General features: G+C 42.4%; 1 long non-coding RNA gene across 1 annotated transcript in view; it reads right to left on the reverse strand.

Moving 5' to 3' along the window:
- Positions 1-9,581: 9,581 nt before the first annotated feature.
- The window catches only part of LOC145409189 (uncharacterized), a 28,186-nt gene continuing 20,232 nt past the window's right edge, over positions 9,582-17,535 (reverse strand). The window contains exons 2-4 of the long non-coding RNA XR_013899069.1: positions 12,758-12,915; positions 12,325-12,444; positions 9,582-9,662 (exon numbers count right to left, since the gene is read on the reverse strand). This is a non-coding gene — a long non-coding RNA (uncharacterized LOC145409189). The remainder of the gene's footprint in view (positions 9,663-12,324; positions 12,445-12,757; positions 12,916-17,535) is intronic.

The following is a 17,535-nucleotide window of genomic DNA, read 5'->3' on the forward strand; positions in this document are numbered from 1 at the left end:
GCTGGAAAGAAAAAATCATCATATATTTCCTGTACTCACTACAACCATTATCATATCATCATCATCATCATCATCATCATCAACATCATCCAGACCTTCTTTCCCACCCTAGGGCAGGGTGAGGAGTAGCAATGTCCAGACAGCCCAAATTTGCCCAGTCCAATGGGCCAAGCTTCCATTCACTCATCATTCAAGCCCCTGAAATCCTGGCTCTATCAGATACACCAAAAACATTCACCAGGTTCTGTAGCTTCAAATAAACGTATCCGATTGTATCATCTATATTATATACATGCTACTGCTATATCTATTATGTTGCTATGCTGATAATGCTTTTGCTACTTATGACTTTTTTTGGAACTTAAACACTGTACTATTTGACAGCCTCATGTGTGTAATTCAGTTAACTTTAATCATGAGGCAGGAATGAGTTTCACTGGTAGTATAAGCTTACAGTGTAAGTGTAAAATATCAAAATAAGTTTTCAGTATAATTAGTAGAGTTAGTAAATTATTACACATAAGTTATTTAAACACACACACACACACACATACATATATACTCACCAGTAATTTTGGTAGGAGCAGCACACCAACCTCATAACTGAGTATAGTCAATCAGGCCTGACCAGATACCTCCCCTCATGCTGCCTTGGAGAGATTATGGGAGGTCAAGATGAAGTACTCAGCAGCAAGTGTCATGCCTGATGGTGGCATGTCTTGGTATGTGGCGTGTGATGAGTTAGTTTCTTTTGTCACTTCACCACAAGCTGGAAAGAAAAATTCATCAGATTTTTCCTCTGCTCACTACAGCAATATATCATCTATATTATATTTATTATATACATGCAACCATTATATCTATTATGTTGCTATGCTAATAATGATTTTGGAGCTTAAATAGTGTAGTATTTGACAGGCCAGTGTAAGTCATGTTGTGTGATATTCAATGAAGTGTAATCCTGAGGCAGGAAGGAGTGTCACTGGTTACTACAGTTGGTTTGTGTTCAATTGGCAGTGCTGGGCTATTCTGGCAACATAAATACTATGACATGGTTGTAGGAAAATCACTGAGCCTATGATATGAGGTATGAATGAGTGTCCTTGGTTACTGATCCAATTAACCATCAACTGAGCTGAAAAGGGCTATAAAACACTGTCAGATGAAGCCAACCAGCTACTGCCACACTGAATCTTCACTCTAAATACACTTCCTTCATCATTAACTAAAAGCGTGTATGTAGGTGAAGTGGAGGGAGGGAGAGGGAGGGGAAGACCGTGGATGAGGTGGAGGGACAAAGCTGAGAGGTATATGAGGGAGGGGGGAGTAAGCTGGGGGGAGGGCAGTCAAATGGTGGGTGACAGAGTGACTTGGAGGCGTTTTGTCTGCAGCCACCCTTTGTGGGATTAGGGTGTCGGGCTATAGATAGATAGATAGGTTAGATAACACCACATGTCCACTATGCATGGTGGCAAGGAGGGACACCTTCACATGGTGGCACTGATGTAAGTGGGTGGCTCCATGTCCAACCAGTGTCCTACAGCTGCCTCCCTCCACAAGGCAGACTGCAGCAAGATGGGCACTACATCCTGCAGTCCACTGGGTTTGTGTCCACATGAACCCCTGGCCACAACAACAATGACCAGATATACTTACTGGTACAGACTGTGGCTCCACAATTGGACATCATACTTTGCCCGAGATAGAAACAGGCCACGCCCTCCATGCCGTCCCTCAATGCCACTCCTCACATTATCTTCACTCGGGAAGTTGATGTTAACCTGAAAAATAATGAAATATAATAATGCAATTTCTTTCCAACACAACCTTACCTCCTGCCTCACTGATGGTAAATAATTTTCTCTCCTCTCTCTCTCTCTCTGTGCCCCATTTCTGCCTTCCACCTCCCCCACCCCTCTCTTCCTCTTCCCTCACCATTTTTAACTTTTCTCATTAATTTTATTGTAATGTCCTCTCCCCCGTCTCTCTCTTGCCCTCTTCCTCCTAGCTCCCCCCCCTTCTCTCTTATTTTTTATTATTTTTATTATTCATTTTTAAAGGCTCCAACATGCTTGCATGTGTTGGCCTTGGTCACCTAATGGCGGCTCTCCACGCTGCACGATGCATTGCAGCCTCCTGTTCAGTCCCTTAACCCTAAGGTCACACTTAATGTCCTCGTCCCATGTCTTTCTCGGTCTACCCCTCATAACCCCACCCCCAATATTAACACTTCTCACCTTCCTCACCCAATTATCATCCCCCATCCTCTCCACATGTCCAAACCACCTCAGTCTACCTCTCCTCATCACAACACCAATACACTCCAGTCCCATCCTACCTCTCAACTCTTCCATTGTAAACCCAGCCCCTCCAGGCCTTGGACGCAGGGACGCACTGCATCCACCTAATCATTGTCATTTCTGTACGTCTGAGCCGGCGAATATCTTCCTCCTTCACTGCCTAGGTCTCACTGCCATACAGCATTACACTCCTAACACATGCTGCATACAAAGACCCCTTAGCACGTAGGGAGAGCCCTCTCAATGTCAGGAGAGGCAAGAGCTCCCTGAACTTCTTCCAACCACTTCTCACCCTAGCCACAGAGCTAGCTCCAGCCCCACCTCCAGCACACAACATGTCTCCCAAATAAAAAAACTCTTCCACACACTCAAGAGATTCACCAGCAAGTTCAATCCTTTCACATCTGACAATCTCCACCTGCTCACCCCGGCACGCCGTACACATAAAATCAGCATTATCTCGCAGTCTACCTCTGATACCACTACATCTCTTATGCACCCACTTATCACACACACCACACAAGATGGAATTACTTCCCATGCCCTTGTGGCAAACTGCACATGGCCATTCTCCCTCGTCTTTGACAGTACCGCCACCAACCCTAGATATCATCACTTTTGTTTTATCTGCATTTACCCTTAAACCCTTGTGCCCCATACCATCTCTCCACTTCCTAAACCTTTCCTCCGCCTCCCTTTCATTCTCTGCAATCAACACCAAATCATCAGCATACAACAACTCCCACGGGAGTCCGTTTCTAATGTCACGTGAAAGGGCTTCAAGTACCATGATCAATAACATGGGACTCAAGACTGACCCCTGATGCACACCAACATTCACGAAAAACTCATCACTCAAATCTCCATTCACTCTCACCTGGGTGTGAGCACCCACATACATGGCCATAACCACCCTAACCAGCCACTTCTCCAAGCCAAGCTTTCTCATTGCCCACTTCACCACCTCTCTAAGGACTCTGTCAAAGGCCTTTTCCAAATCAACAAAAACAAAATAGAGATCCCTTCTCCTACCCATATATTTTTCCTGAAGCTGTCGAACAATGAATATGGCATCAGTGGTCCCCCTACCTGGCATAAACCCAAACTGCATCTCATCAATATTCACTCTTTCTCTAATCATACCTTCTAGAATTCTCTCCATTACCTTCATTATCTGATCTAAAAGCTTTATACCTCTATAATTTCCTCTTTCCAGGGCATCACCCTTCCCTTTATACACATTTACAATTACACTCTTCAGCCAATCATCTGGGACAACACACTCATAAATAATCCTATTTATCAGGTCAGTGACTAAACTCACCCCTATATCGCCTGAGGCCTTCAACATTTCGGCAGTCAACCCAGACACACCTGCTGCCTTCCCCACCCTCATCCTGCCTATTGCCTCACTCACAGTAGCAGTATCAATCAAAGGCCAAGGGCCAGACACTGGATCTGCTGGCTCCAAACCTTCCCTGTCCCAGTCAAACTCCTCATTCAACAACCGGTTATATCTCTCTAATAATGCAGTCTCTCCCATATGGCCACACATCCTTACCTCCTGCCTCACTGATGGTAAATAATTTCATCTCTCTCTCTCTCTCTCTATTCCAACTGCCCTTCCTAGAGACTACACACTGCCCCAGCCACACTACACTGCACGCTGCTTCACTACCCTTCAAAACACAGCTAACAACCCATTCAGTCCCTCTGCCTGTACTACCCATCTGTGTTTTTACTGCTGTTCTTGTAGTAGTAGTAGTAGTAATGGAAGTGAGAGAGAGATGTTCTGGGTGTACCTTCCTCTGTGATAATGTGGGGGTGTGTTTATTGTTGTGGTGGTAGTAGTGAGAGAGAGAGAGAGAGAGAGAGAGAGAGAGAGAGAGAGAGAGAGATGTTCTGGGTGTACCTTCCTCTGAGATAATGTGGGGGTGTGTTTATTGTTGTGGTGGTAGTAGTGAGAGAGTGAGAGAGAGAGAGAGAGAGAGAGAGAGAGAGAGAGAGAGAGAGAGAGAGAGAATGATGACAAAGATACTGCTGCTGCTGCTGGGTGGTAACCATATAGCCATATTATGGTGCCTGGTGGTTTAGTGGGTAATTACAGCGCTCCAATCGGATTGAGCTGGTGAAGGTTTATATCCAAGGGGTGGTTGGGGTCTATTGCTCATGTAATGCCACTCAGGGATGAGTGAGGCTGGTCGCTCTCATTTTAAATGTCAGGACCAACTTGCCTAGCCCCGGGCTCCTACCCTCCTCATGGGGCAACACAGGATTACATGATGGATGGAATACTGATAATAATAATAATAATAATAATAATAATAATAATAATCCATCCATCCATCATCCAATCCTACATTGCCCCATGAGGAGTGTAGAAGCCTGGGGCTAGGCCATTGGTCCTGACATTTAAGATGAGAGTGACCAGCCTCACTCATCCCTGAGTGGCATTACATGAGCAATAAACCCCAACCATCCCTTGGATATAAACCTTCACCGGCTCAATCCGACTGGAGTGCAATAATTACCCACTAAACCACCAGGCGCAAAAAATTTGGTTATATGGTTACCACCCAGCGCAGCAAATGGTTTCCTGGTGTTCAGGAAACCATTTGGCTTGTCACTCAGTGTAGTCACCCACAGGCAGAAGGAAGAGGAAAGAATGAAGGAAAGAAAAATAGAAGAGGGAGTGTTAAGTCACCCGTAGGCAGAAGGAAGAGGAAAGAACGAAGGAAAGATAGAAGATGGAAGGAAAGAAGGATGGAGGAGAGGAAAGGGCAGGCACCCAACAGCAGCACTACATCGATTGGGTGGATGGTGAGCGCCCCCACCCACCACTAAATAATAATAATAATAATAGTAATAATAATCATAATCATCATCATCATAACAATAAATACTAATAATAACAGGAATGATAAGAACAAGGGGAATACCGTGAACCGGGGTGACTTCGGACGATTTTGAAGTTTTTTTCATCCTGACACAATTTATTTTGGCCAAAATACTGATGTTAAGTATTACATACGTACGTGAGCCAATAACCTGTAGGTATCTAACAGCTTGATAATCTCAGTATCTCCATCTAGACGTAGTAAAATATTTTATAGGTGTCCGAGGTCACCCCGGACTGGGGAGACTTCGGACAGCCTTGGGGTGACCCCGGACACTCATTAGAAATGCACTGAAATGGGCCCCTAGTAGCTCAGCTGAATGTTTGGACAGTTCTGGGGGGTCTTCGGACACTGCGCGACTTTTAAAAAAATTGCTGAAAAAAATACAAAAAAATACAGAAAAATTACAAGTAAATAGTACAGTGATATATAGCAAAAATAGATGAAAAAATAAATTTTTCATTGACTTACAACCCCAGTTTAGTTGATTATACATATACATTATAGGGAGTACATTCCCACGCTATGCGCAGGTTTAAAGGCACGATTGTGACTGACTGACAGGATGGTTTAAAGCGTGCCGGCTATTTAAATGCCTAATTAAAGGGAACTTGGAATGGAGGAACAGAAGATAGGGAAGGAAAGAGCTAAAGAGTGAAGGAGCTTGGGAAGGAGAAACATGAGGAGTTAGGAATGGAAGGGGGAAGTAGATGAGGAACAAGAGGAGGGAGTGGACACAAACTATAAGGATATCATACCGGTACCATATGGTAACTTAAATAATATGTGTTCTCACATTGCACAAAACCAATTAAACTAAATAATATCTCTTCTCAGACTAGAAATGTGACATAAATACCCGGTACAGAACGAATGCCATTCTGTGAGATCACAGTGACTTACTGTGGCCATGAATTAACATAAAGATTGAAAATCATATCTTCTCCTTTTTCAAGAACAGACTAGAAATATGACAAGAATAAGGCACAATAACTAGAAATATTACAACAAAGTGAACAACTGGAATTCTAAGAGATCACACAATGACTTACTGTGGCCATGAGGTAACATCTAGATCAAAAATCATACGTTCTCGTTTGTCCAGGATTGGCTCCTGTAAGTACATTACTATGTCTGACTCGTCTATGGCACACATTTCATCACCTGGAACATTAGAAGTTACAAACACATTCTTTGTACCTCTTACATGTTTTAAGAACCTAACTTTCAATGTTTGTACATCAATGACAATAGCAACAAAATACTTCCTCCTCTTTCCTGTCTCATCTGAAAGTTGTACAATCACCCAGTCATGTAGCTTAGGATTACGTGTTGGGCCTACATCTGTCTCTGCTGTCTCAGTTGTAGTTCTGGTACCAGTACCGGTACCAGTACTTGTTACTGTTGCTTGCGTCATAGCTGTCCCATCAGTGCTGGTACTTGCCTCTAATTCTTGTGTCTCAAGTGTCCCATCATTACTTGCCCCTGCTGCTTCAGGAGAATCTTCTTCTGCTTGATTCACTGGCTGTATTTGCAGGTCCTCACCATCCATATCTATGATAGGGCGCTCTACTTCACTAAGTATTGTAGCAGTACCGGTACCAGTATTGGATGACTCAGAATCTGTGCTTACAGTTCCCTCTTCTCTCATTTCCCTTAGTCACTTAGCTGTTACACTCTTGCCTGCAGGCACTTTTAGTTTCCTCTTCCTCTGGCATGATTGCTTCTTTCCATATCGCATTTCCGATAGAACACTGACCAGTGACTCATCAAAATGTGATGCAAAATCACTACCGGTGGTAATACTGGCACTTGAATTTCTTGCAGGTACATGTGGGGTTGTTGCATAACCCGAGGTAGATGCTTGAGATGAGGCATTGGTACTGGTACCGGTATCAGTGTTAATCTCTGAAGTAACAGTGGTACCGGTATCAGTACCGGAATCAGTGTGTTGTGGTAGACGAGCTAGTACCTCCTGTTGGTTAAGTGGCGTTATCCCACACTTGCGAAAGCCATTCATGATATTCTTCATAATATTATCGCTTATTCTATTGAGCAGTTGTCCTAGAAGCTTTAGGAACTCTGATTTTGGAAGGGACACACTTCTTCTTCCAATACTTGATGTTTTGAATTCACTTAGAATTTTACGCCAATGAGTTTTCACTGCACGGAAGACAGCAACATCTAAGGGTTGGGTGAGATGTGTAGAATTGGGGGGCAATAAAACAAAATCAATGTTGTGCTCCTCACAAGCTTCCACAACAGACAGAGAAAGGTGGCTAGCTTAATTATCCCCTATGAACACTACTTTGCCATCCTGACGTTTTGCATGAGGTAATCCAACTTTAAAGAACCAGTCCTCAAACGTATTACTGTCGAACCACCCGCTCTCTGTCCTGTTGTATCGCACATTTGAAGGGCCACCTTCTGTCCAAGTGTCATACAAGTTTACTGCCTTGTACACCACATAAGGTGGAAGCATCTTTCCAGACCCGGAACAAAGAGAACATGATGGAGATGTTGGATTTTGTGTGGTTCATTACCCTCTCTGGATATCTGGTACCTCGGCGAACTAAGATTTTCTTGTTTCCTGGGTCATCAGAGAGATTGGTTTCATCATAGTTAATGATGTTACTAGGAGGCACATCTTTCAGTGTTTTGTCAAGATTATCAACATATTGATTGATTTCAATTGGACCAACTTTAGCACGTGCAACTTTAATATTTTGAGATATCCTCTGAGCCAATTTGTTTTTGTGGCGCAACAGAAAACACGAACTCCAATCAGTTCCAGGAAGATTGTTCTTGAAGCGTTTCACAGTAATCCCACGTTCGTCTAAGTAGCACTTTATTAACATTCACAGTTCAAAAGTGTCAATAGGCAGACCCCATTCTCCCAGTGTAATGACTCAGTTCACAATATGTAGTTCTTCTTCTGGAGTAAAGACAGTTTGTCCACCTGGTTTTTTTACATGTTTCTTTGTCATATAGTCATGTAAAGTACTTTTAGAAACATCATATTTCTTAGCAGCCTGTCTGACACTTAACTTTCCATCACGTACGTCTGCACTAGCACACTCTAAAAGGCTGCCACGGCGTTCCACCGTATAGTGTCTTCTACCATCACTGGTAGATACACTCACTCTCTTGTAATTTCGAGGCATTGTGGCTTAGTTCATCTCACACTTCATCTGTTATATAAATGCAAAACAAAGATAAGCATGCAGACTATGTACATTGTACAAAATATGTTTTATTACATATAAAAAAAGCAAATTAGATATGCTGTCTGACCTCAACCCTTTAAATATCCATTGTCCGAAGTCACCCCTTTAAATCCCAAAAATGCGTACACATTCACTCATGTCATGTTTACATACATTTAAAATGCAGATTTTAACCCTTTCTCTGTTCCAATCTTCAAGTTAGACGTTAAAGTAAACCTCTAAATGTGTATAAGCGTGCGGTTTGTTATGATTTGTTCACACCAGACCAAGTTTTCCTGTATTCATTTTTTTACCAAAAAATTGCATTGTCTTTATTACAATATATTCACCAGTGGAACATAATATTTTAAAAAGATAATTATACATAACATTTTACAAAACCTATGCAACATTATCCCGTTTAAAGATATACGATATCTTTCTTCGTTTAGCAGCTGCGTAGCATTTAATCTTTTTATGCAAATTTCGTCCGAAGCCACCCCGTGTCCAAATTCACCCCGGTTCACGGTAATAATAACAAGCTCACCCAGGGCAGGACACAGGGGTGACATCCACAAGCCACTGATGGACTGGGTGGGCAGCAAGTTGAAGGTGTGCACAACGAGCCTCAGTCCTTCTTTGTAGCAAAACATCATCAGTTTAGTGCGCTGGGTTGCGTATATGCTTTTCTGATGGACCTGGGACAAAACACAAGCACCACTGGTCATTTTCTAATGTGGAGGGGATGGAGAGTGAGAGACTGAGGAGGAGAGTGCATGTGAGTGAGGTGGAGGAGTGAAAGGGAGGGGGATGCCAAGGATGAGATGGAGGGATGGAGTGGAGAGGTATATCAGAGAGGGGTGTGTGTGTTGGGAGCAGGGCAGTGAAATGGCAGGGGACAGGGTGACATGGAGGCAATTTGTTTGTGGCCACCCCTTACGGGATTAAGGCATCTGGCAATAGACAGATAGATAGATACTGTCACTAGGTGTAAATGAAGATGCTAATAATTAAATGGGGGTAAGTAAATGTAAATTATGTATAAATGAAGCACAAATGGTACTGAAAATAGGTGTAAATGGGTAAGTTGATGTAACAGATGCCAAATAACACACCTTAATTTCTCCGATGTGTGGATCATCAGCCGGCTCGTGGGTCTGGTTCCTCAAACACAAATAAAGGACCGTCACTGGGAGGTGGAGGACTCTGGCGGCACGGTACACCTCAGTCAGGTATTCCATGTCAACGGTACAGGTGAACTGTCAATTAGGGAAAGATAGTTTTTTTTTTTTTTTTTTAGACAAGAAAGAAGGAACCAAAGGCCAGGAGCCCACAAACGGTTCCTTCCAAGAAAAAATAAAAACAATACAAAAGAGAGCCAAATTGATGATCCGTTCATATCAAGTTACAGCTTGTGTGTGTTCATATGATGGAACTAAAAGCCATGGCTGTGTAAATCTCCATGAACTTTAGTTGTGAGGTGGGAATGACTCTCCTTGGTTACCTATCTATCTATCTATCCATCTATTGCCGGAAACCATAATCCCATATGGGGTGGCCACAAACAAATCGCCCCCATGTCGCCCTGTCCCCGGCCATTTCACTGCCCTACTCCCAGCTCACACATCCCTCTCTCATATACCTCTCCACTCCATCTCTCCATCTCATCTTTGGCCTCCCTCTCCTTCTGCCCCCCTCCACCTCACTCACATACACTCTCTTAGTTAGTCGCTCACTCTCCATCCTCTCCACATGGCCAAACCACCTCAGTGTGTTTCTCCTAACGCTTCCTGTCACATCCACGTCCACACCACAACGCTCCTTCACTTCCTCATTTGTCAGTCTGTCTCTCCATGTGACTTGGTTATCAGCCAATATAAAATTTATCTTCCAGTCCGAATTCACTTGTCCAGCAACAGCGGTGAAAGGAACAGGTCTCCCATAAGCTGAATTGAAAAATATATAAAAACAGCAGTAGGGTTAAATGGGTTTAAGAAAATGGTATGTAATAAAGGAGTTAATGAAGTTTATTCATTTGTTTTTGAAGGCTCCAACATGCTTGCATGTGTCGGCCTTGGTCACCAAATGGCGGCTCTCCACGCTGCACGATCCATTGCAGCCTCCCTGTTCAGTGCCTTAACCCTGAGGTCACACTTAATGACCTTGTCCCATGTCTTTCTCGGTCTACCCCTCGTAACCCCACCCCCAATATTAACACTTCTCACCTTCCTCACCCAATTATCATCCCCCATCCTCTCCACATGTCCAAACCATCTCAATCTACCTCTCCTCATCACAACACCAATACACTCCAGTCCCATCCTACCTCTCAACTCGTCCATCGTAAACCCAGCCCCCCCAGACCTTGCACGCAGGGACGCACTACACATCCACCTAATCATTGTCATTTCTGTACGTTTGAGCCGGCGAATATTCTCCTCCTTTATCATAAACTGAATAACTTTATCTGTGAACAGTTGGGTAGGGACACCTTCACGTGGTGGCAGTGATATAACCACCTGGCTCCAATGCCTAAACTCCTTCCCCATCCTCCAAATAGAGGAATGTGCACTGCAGGGGAAAGACACCTTTGGCTTACAGGACTCCAGTCACAGGACAGGGCAGGAGAAGAGCAACATAACCAGGCAGTGGAACTGTCTAGTTATTTCAGTGCTACCATATGAAGCGTCTCTCTCTCTCCATCACTAAAAATAATTAATGCACACACACACACACACACACACACACACACACACACACACACTAGACATGTTGTGATAAAAGATATAAAAGTGGAAGTAAAGGAAGTGTAAAAATTACTAGAAACTCAAGATGTAAGGAAAGCCCCAGGATCAGATGGAATTTCTAATTAGGTACTGAAGGAATGCAGAGAACAACTGGCGGATAAAATTCACAGTTTAATTGTGTGTTCTCTGGAAGAGGGGAAAGTGCCTCAAGAATGGAAGAGGGCAAATGTGGTACCAATTTATAAGGGAGGAAACAGGGAAGAACTCCTGAATTATGGACCAAAGTCCCTAATCAGCATGGTGGCAAAATTGTGTGAAAGAATTCTGAAAGACAGATGGATAAAATATCTGAAGGAGATGAATATTTTGGCTGATAGTCAGTTTGGATTCAGAAGTGGAAGGTCATGAGTATCCAACTTGTTGAGCTTTTACTCAAGAGTGATTGACGTGGTACAGGAGAGAGATGGTTGGGTGGATTGTGGGTACAGTATTTACATTTGGAAAAAGCCTTCAACAAGGTACCCAAGAGACTAATGTCACCTGAAAAACACATTAACAAGACAGTTAGACAGACATAAACTCCTGACTAACATATGAGTAGCATTTCATTACATGGATGAGATGATGAAAAAATTGATAGTGGCAATGATCCACCCCAGGTTAGAATATGCAGCAGTAGTGTGGTGCCCACACAAAAAGAAAGATATAAACAAGATTGAGAGAATACAAAGAACAGCAACCAAGATGGTCCCCAGTCTGGCAGACCTGTCATACAGAGACAGGCTGGAAAAACTGGATTTGCCTTCCTTAGAGGAAAGAAGAAAGAGAGGCGACATGATTGCATTGTTCAGGACCATGGTGGGAGTAGATAAAATTGACAAAGAAGATCTGTTTGTATGGGATAAGAGAGTAACAAGAGGGCACGGAATGAAACTAAAGAAGCCAAGCTGCTTGAAGGATATCAAGAAAATAATTTTCCTTATAGATGTATAGACCTGTGGAATAGCCTGGACAAAGAGATCGTCCAGTCTAAAAACTTAAACAAGTTTAAAGCTAAATTTGACTTATTGAGAAACAGCGACGGCACCCCACGAGTGTAGCTCATTTCCTGTACATCACAATTAGGTACACACACACACACACACACACACACACAAAGCAAAAGAAAACATACCTGTGCTGACTCAACCAATGTCCCCATTGCTGAACTCAGCAAAGGTGGGGCCTGCTGGAAACTTGGTTTGAAAACAAACCAAATGGCTCACTGGCCCTGAGTCATGCCATACAGGCTGAGCTGGAAAAAAAAAAAAAAAAAAATCATAATGATCATCATCTAAGGTGAGGTAGGGCACCGAGAACTAGAAAAATTTTAGAACTATATATTCAAATTTTTCATATGTCACTAAATAAATGAACAAATAAATGAAGGGAAGAATTATGGTCTATTGTTTTCATGTGAGGCAATTTGGCCACAAGTACACCTTCAAGTTGTGGTTGTATGAAAGTCAATGAGCCTTGGTTATGAGGTACTATAGGAATGAATCTCCTTGGTTACTATAACTTGTTTGCTTTCATCTGATGGGAGTAAGACACATGGATCTACAAACCCCAACCAATCCTCAGAGCTGCTGCCCACTCTCCCAGAGCTGCTGCTCAATGGGCACAGCTCTCGTATTTGAAGTGGAGGGTTACAGCAACAGCTTCTTGCCAGCTGACTGTTCTGTCTCCAGCTCTGCCTGTTTCCTTTTTGTAGAGCGCGGGATCACTGAAACATCATCATCATTATCAATAAATTAAAGAAAAAGAGGAATATATGACATAAAATGGAAACTAGCAACAAGCTCATGAGTGGTCCAGTTCCATCAACTGGGAAAAAAAAGGAAAGAAAAAAAAATGTACATTACCATTAGGGCTTCCTTCTTCTCTTTTTTCCAGAGTGTCACTGGTGAGTTTGTAACCCTTTTCCTTAATAATTTATACTGCACATTGCACCATAATATCTTCATTTATGTTACTGATGTCAACACTGAAGGCATATAATCAGCATGCAACAGTATGTCAAGTTGTAATATGCAAAAGAAAATCACTAAGGAAGGTTAGCTACGATACCTCATACTGTTATGTTGGGGGAGGCGGTGCCAGAATCGATAGAGAGGCGGCATGCAGTCCTAACGGACCCAGGTTCGAATCCCGGCTGGGGCAGGGAACAGTTTAAGGATTTGAATTTTATAAAAGCAGACTTTCCTGATCTACCAGATGACCCACCTACATGTCATAAAATTACCCCCACTGATACCAGTATACCAATCCTGTATGAGACAGCAATAGCATGTATTCAACATGGATGGTGGGTGTTAGCACCAAAGTGGTGACATGTGGAAATGTAGGCGGACTACTGGGCCCCAAGGAAGACTATTGGGACTTGGAAATAGGCCCTGAAGCCTCTGCCCAGAGTTGGGAAAAAAAAAAAAATATATATTCAGCATGAAACAGAGTTTTTTTTTTTTCCAATGGAAGGAGGCAGGAGTCTTACATAAAGGTTAAGTTTGCCAAGACACTTAACCTGCAGTGTGCCGGCAGACTTTGGACCCTCATGGAGCCATGGTGCTGGACAATTTTCAACTTTTTTTTTTTTTTTTCCCCTAGATAGGTTAGAAACAAGAAAACATGGAGAACATCCATAAAAGTACAGTAAGACCTCACTATAACGGACTAACTGGGGCCCAAACCACTCCAAAAAATGCAAAATTATGATGAAAGTGTTACTTACGCTTTCATCATAATTTCGCATTTTTCGGAGTGGTTTGGGCCCCAATTAGTCTGTTATAGTGAGGTCTTACTGTACTTTTATGGATGTTCTCCATGTTTTCTCATTTCTAACCTATCTAGGGAACAAAAAAAAAAAAAAAAAAACAACGTTGGGTCTGGTTAGTACTTGGATGGGTGACCGCCTGGGAACGCCAGATGCTGTTGGCATCCCTACGTGTCAAGTGGGGTTGGTGGAGGATTAGTGCCCCTCCCTGTAAAACAATTAACTCCAAGCCCTTGGCCACCCCGTCTGGGATACATGGCGTCTGGCAATGAATGAATGATAAAAGCGACATCTGGACTTCCCCCTGCTAACCCGGACTTTTTCCGATATATCAGACATTATAGTCTCACCAATCTAAAACCAAGGTTTGGGTGGAGTCCAGCCGGGGATTTCCCGGCGTACATCGTTGCCTTGTTTCCTATACTCTGATTGGCTAGTGGCTGACCTGACACCGTTAGAGCTCGCCACTCACATCTCGCCACCTGGCCTGACATGACTTCACCCACTTCTGTGTGTGTGTGTGTGTGTGTGTGTGTGTGTGTGTGTGTGTGTAAAGAAAAACTAATTTAAGTTATATATATAACCAAAATAATGAATTTAAAAATCGCATTCTCTCTCTCTTATATATTATTTATGATTCCTAGTCTGGGCCTGGATGTTGCCGCTCGTGAGTGTTTTAACTTATTTATTTCTATTAAGAAAATAGCGTATGTTCTACTGATTCCTTCAAATTATATTATAAACGTAATTGTTACATTACTTACCCAACTTAGAACTACCGTGAAAGTCGGTAAAAGTAACTACACTTTTTTCAGCAACACTGTAAAATATGTATGCCACGTTTCTTTATTGATGTACAAGAGCCATATGCATTACAAGTTTACCTTCCTTTGATATGCTAGAATACTTACGTTTATATTGTATTAGTATGTGTGTACCTATCTGTGATGCCTATTACATATATAACAGAATATACTCATCGCTCGTTTAGGAAGTATTGCATGGCTGCAATCAGCGCCAGACCCCACCCAAACCTTGGTTTTAGATTGGTGAGACTATAGTCCAGATCACATGAACAGTTTTTAAACTGTTTTAACTACCATTGCTGTACTGTACTGTGTTATACCTTCACTACAATAATCAAATGGTATAATATATAGAATAATATTGTATATATATTATACCATTTGATTAACCCCTTAAACGCGGCTGTGTACGTGTGTTTGATCCCCCCGCTGTGGCGGGGTTGTAGCGGGGTCTGAGTACCTGTGGGAAAATATTTGCCAAAAATCAGAGATTAACCCTAGAGCATTAAAATTTTTATGGCTAGTACTTGGATGGGTGACCACCTGGGAACACCAGATGCTGTTGGCATAACTCCCTACATGTTAAGTGGGGTTGGTGGAGGATTAGTGCCCCTCCCTGTAAAACAATTAACTCTAAGCCCTTGACCACCCTGTTTGGGATACATGGCATCTGGCAATGAATGAATGAATGAGTACTTAAATTCAGCTTTCTCCTGAGACACATGTTGAGCCTTCGTGGACTACCAAAGGACTTGTGAAGACTTGCAAAGTTGGGTAACAAAGTCTTCACTTTCACACCTTCAGAAACCCGGTTTTCTTTCTACCACAGCCTCAATCTGTCACAGTACACTTTATACAACAACGTACAGGTTGTTTGGAATCCGTATTTGTACAATAAGCACTGAAAATAAGGCTAAAATGAACGGAGTGCACGGCCGACATGCAGCGCGGCGGCGATCTTCCCGTCACTATTGTCACATTTGCCTTTTCACGGCTAAAAACACGTATACTACATTATTTTCCATCATAGTACTTCGCAAACGTTCGCTTGTCACTATTACGGCCATAAAAATCACTGTCACTGCCAGTATTGTGAAGCGGGAATGAGGAAGACCACCGCGGCGCGAGTTTATTCAGCCTTACGGCAGGCACTTTATTCTCGCTCCGGTCGGCCACTCGCACTTCATTTCTATCGCTCACTTTCACTGTAGCTGTCCGTTTTTTGCCTTATTCATCAGTGTCACTGTCCATTGTTATAAAAATAATATTTTCTACACAACAAACTGTCACTGTCAGAACATAGAATAGGAACATATGCTTTCAACTTCTTACACTGGAGTGACTGTCACTCGCAATACTTATATTATTACTATGTACACTTACAGTAGAACCTCTCTCATTCGGACTATATGGGGGGAAGGGTTGTCCGAATTAGCAGAATGTCCAGACCATCAAGGTAATCTCCAGTTCATACCAAAAACTATCTACATATGGTATGTTTGTTAATTATTAACATATGTGGCATATGTCAACCCTATGTAACTGCAAAAGATGAAAGGATACTAAAATAACCATACTAATCATGTACGATAGTTTTGTATTGCATAATTTACAGGTAAGGCCATGACAGGAAACTAGCCTACATTTTAAATTGTAGTAAGTGACTAAGGCCCATGTAGGCAAAAAAATAAATTAATTAATTACCGTATTTCGCGGCATATAAGACGCATTTTTTGTCTCAAAGTTACCTTTAAAATATCCCCATGCGTCCTGCACGTTAGACTAAGGCAGGTTAGGCTTCACTGAGAATAAACTCTTATAAAGATGATCATCTCAATGCATAGCAACCACAGGTGTTTTCTACAGTATGCAGACTTAATTTTATTTTTAAAAATAATATACACTAGTGTGTATATGCAGCAGATTTAAGAAACACCCGAGATCAGAAACACATAAAACTTTCGCGGGTTTGTTTACAGCTCAACTGGCTAACATCGTGAAGATATTTGGCGGTTTAGCAATTTAACAGTTTAGCATCCGCACTATTCCAGCAAGCTAACGTACATGATCACTAGTGAACTGTCTGCTAACCTTCTGAAAGGCAATCATGACCACTTTGCTTGCCATCCATTCACCAGCGAGCAAAGCAATCATACTGGAGAGATGCTGGCTAGTGAAACTGCCAAGTCATCAAAACAGACTTTCGTCACGTATGGAAATACAGTAACCCTAATTAGGTCAGTTAATTTTGTGACATTTTGTGAGTGTATATATGCAGCAGATATTAAAACACGCAAGTTCAAAAACACAAAGCATTCACGGTTTGTTTTCAGCTCAACTGGCCAATACCGGCAAGGGGTTTAGCGGTTTAGCAACTTAGCAGTTTAGTGTCTAGCGTACACCCTACTCTAGCAAGCTAACGTGCTCACTGGTGAACTGTCTGCTAACCTTCTGAAAGGCAATCATAACTATTTGTTTGCCATCCATTCACTAACTAGCAAAGCAATCATGCTGGAGAGATGCTGGCTAGTGAAACTGCCAAGTCACCAAAACAGACTTTCGTCACGTATGGAAATTCAGTAACCCTAATTAGGTCAGTTACTTGTGTGATATATTGTGAGTGTATATATGCAGCAGATATTAAAACATGCAAGTTCAAGAACACAAAGCATTCACGGGATTGTTTTCAGCTCAACTGGCCAATACCGTCAAGGGGTTTAGCGGTTTAGCAACTTAGCAGTTTAGTGTCTAGCGCACACCCTACTCT

This window comes from Coenobita brevimanus, chromosome 80 (assembly GCF_032717465.1).
Source record: "Coenobita brevimanus isolate Jiangsu-jjx chromosome 80, ASM3271746v2, whole genome shotgun sequence".
In the NCBI taxonomy this organism is placed as follows: Eukaryota; Metazoa; Arthropoda; class Malacostraca; order Decapoda; family Coenobitidae; genus Coenobita; species Coenobita brevimanus.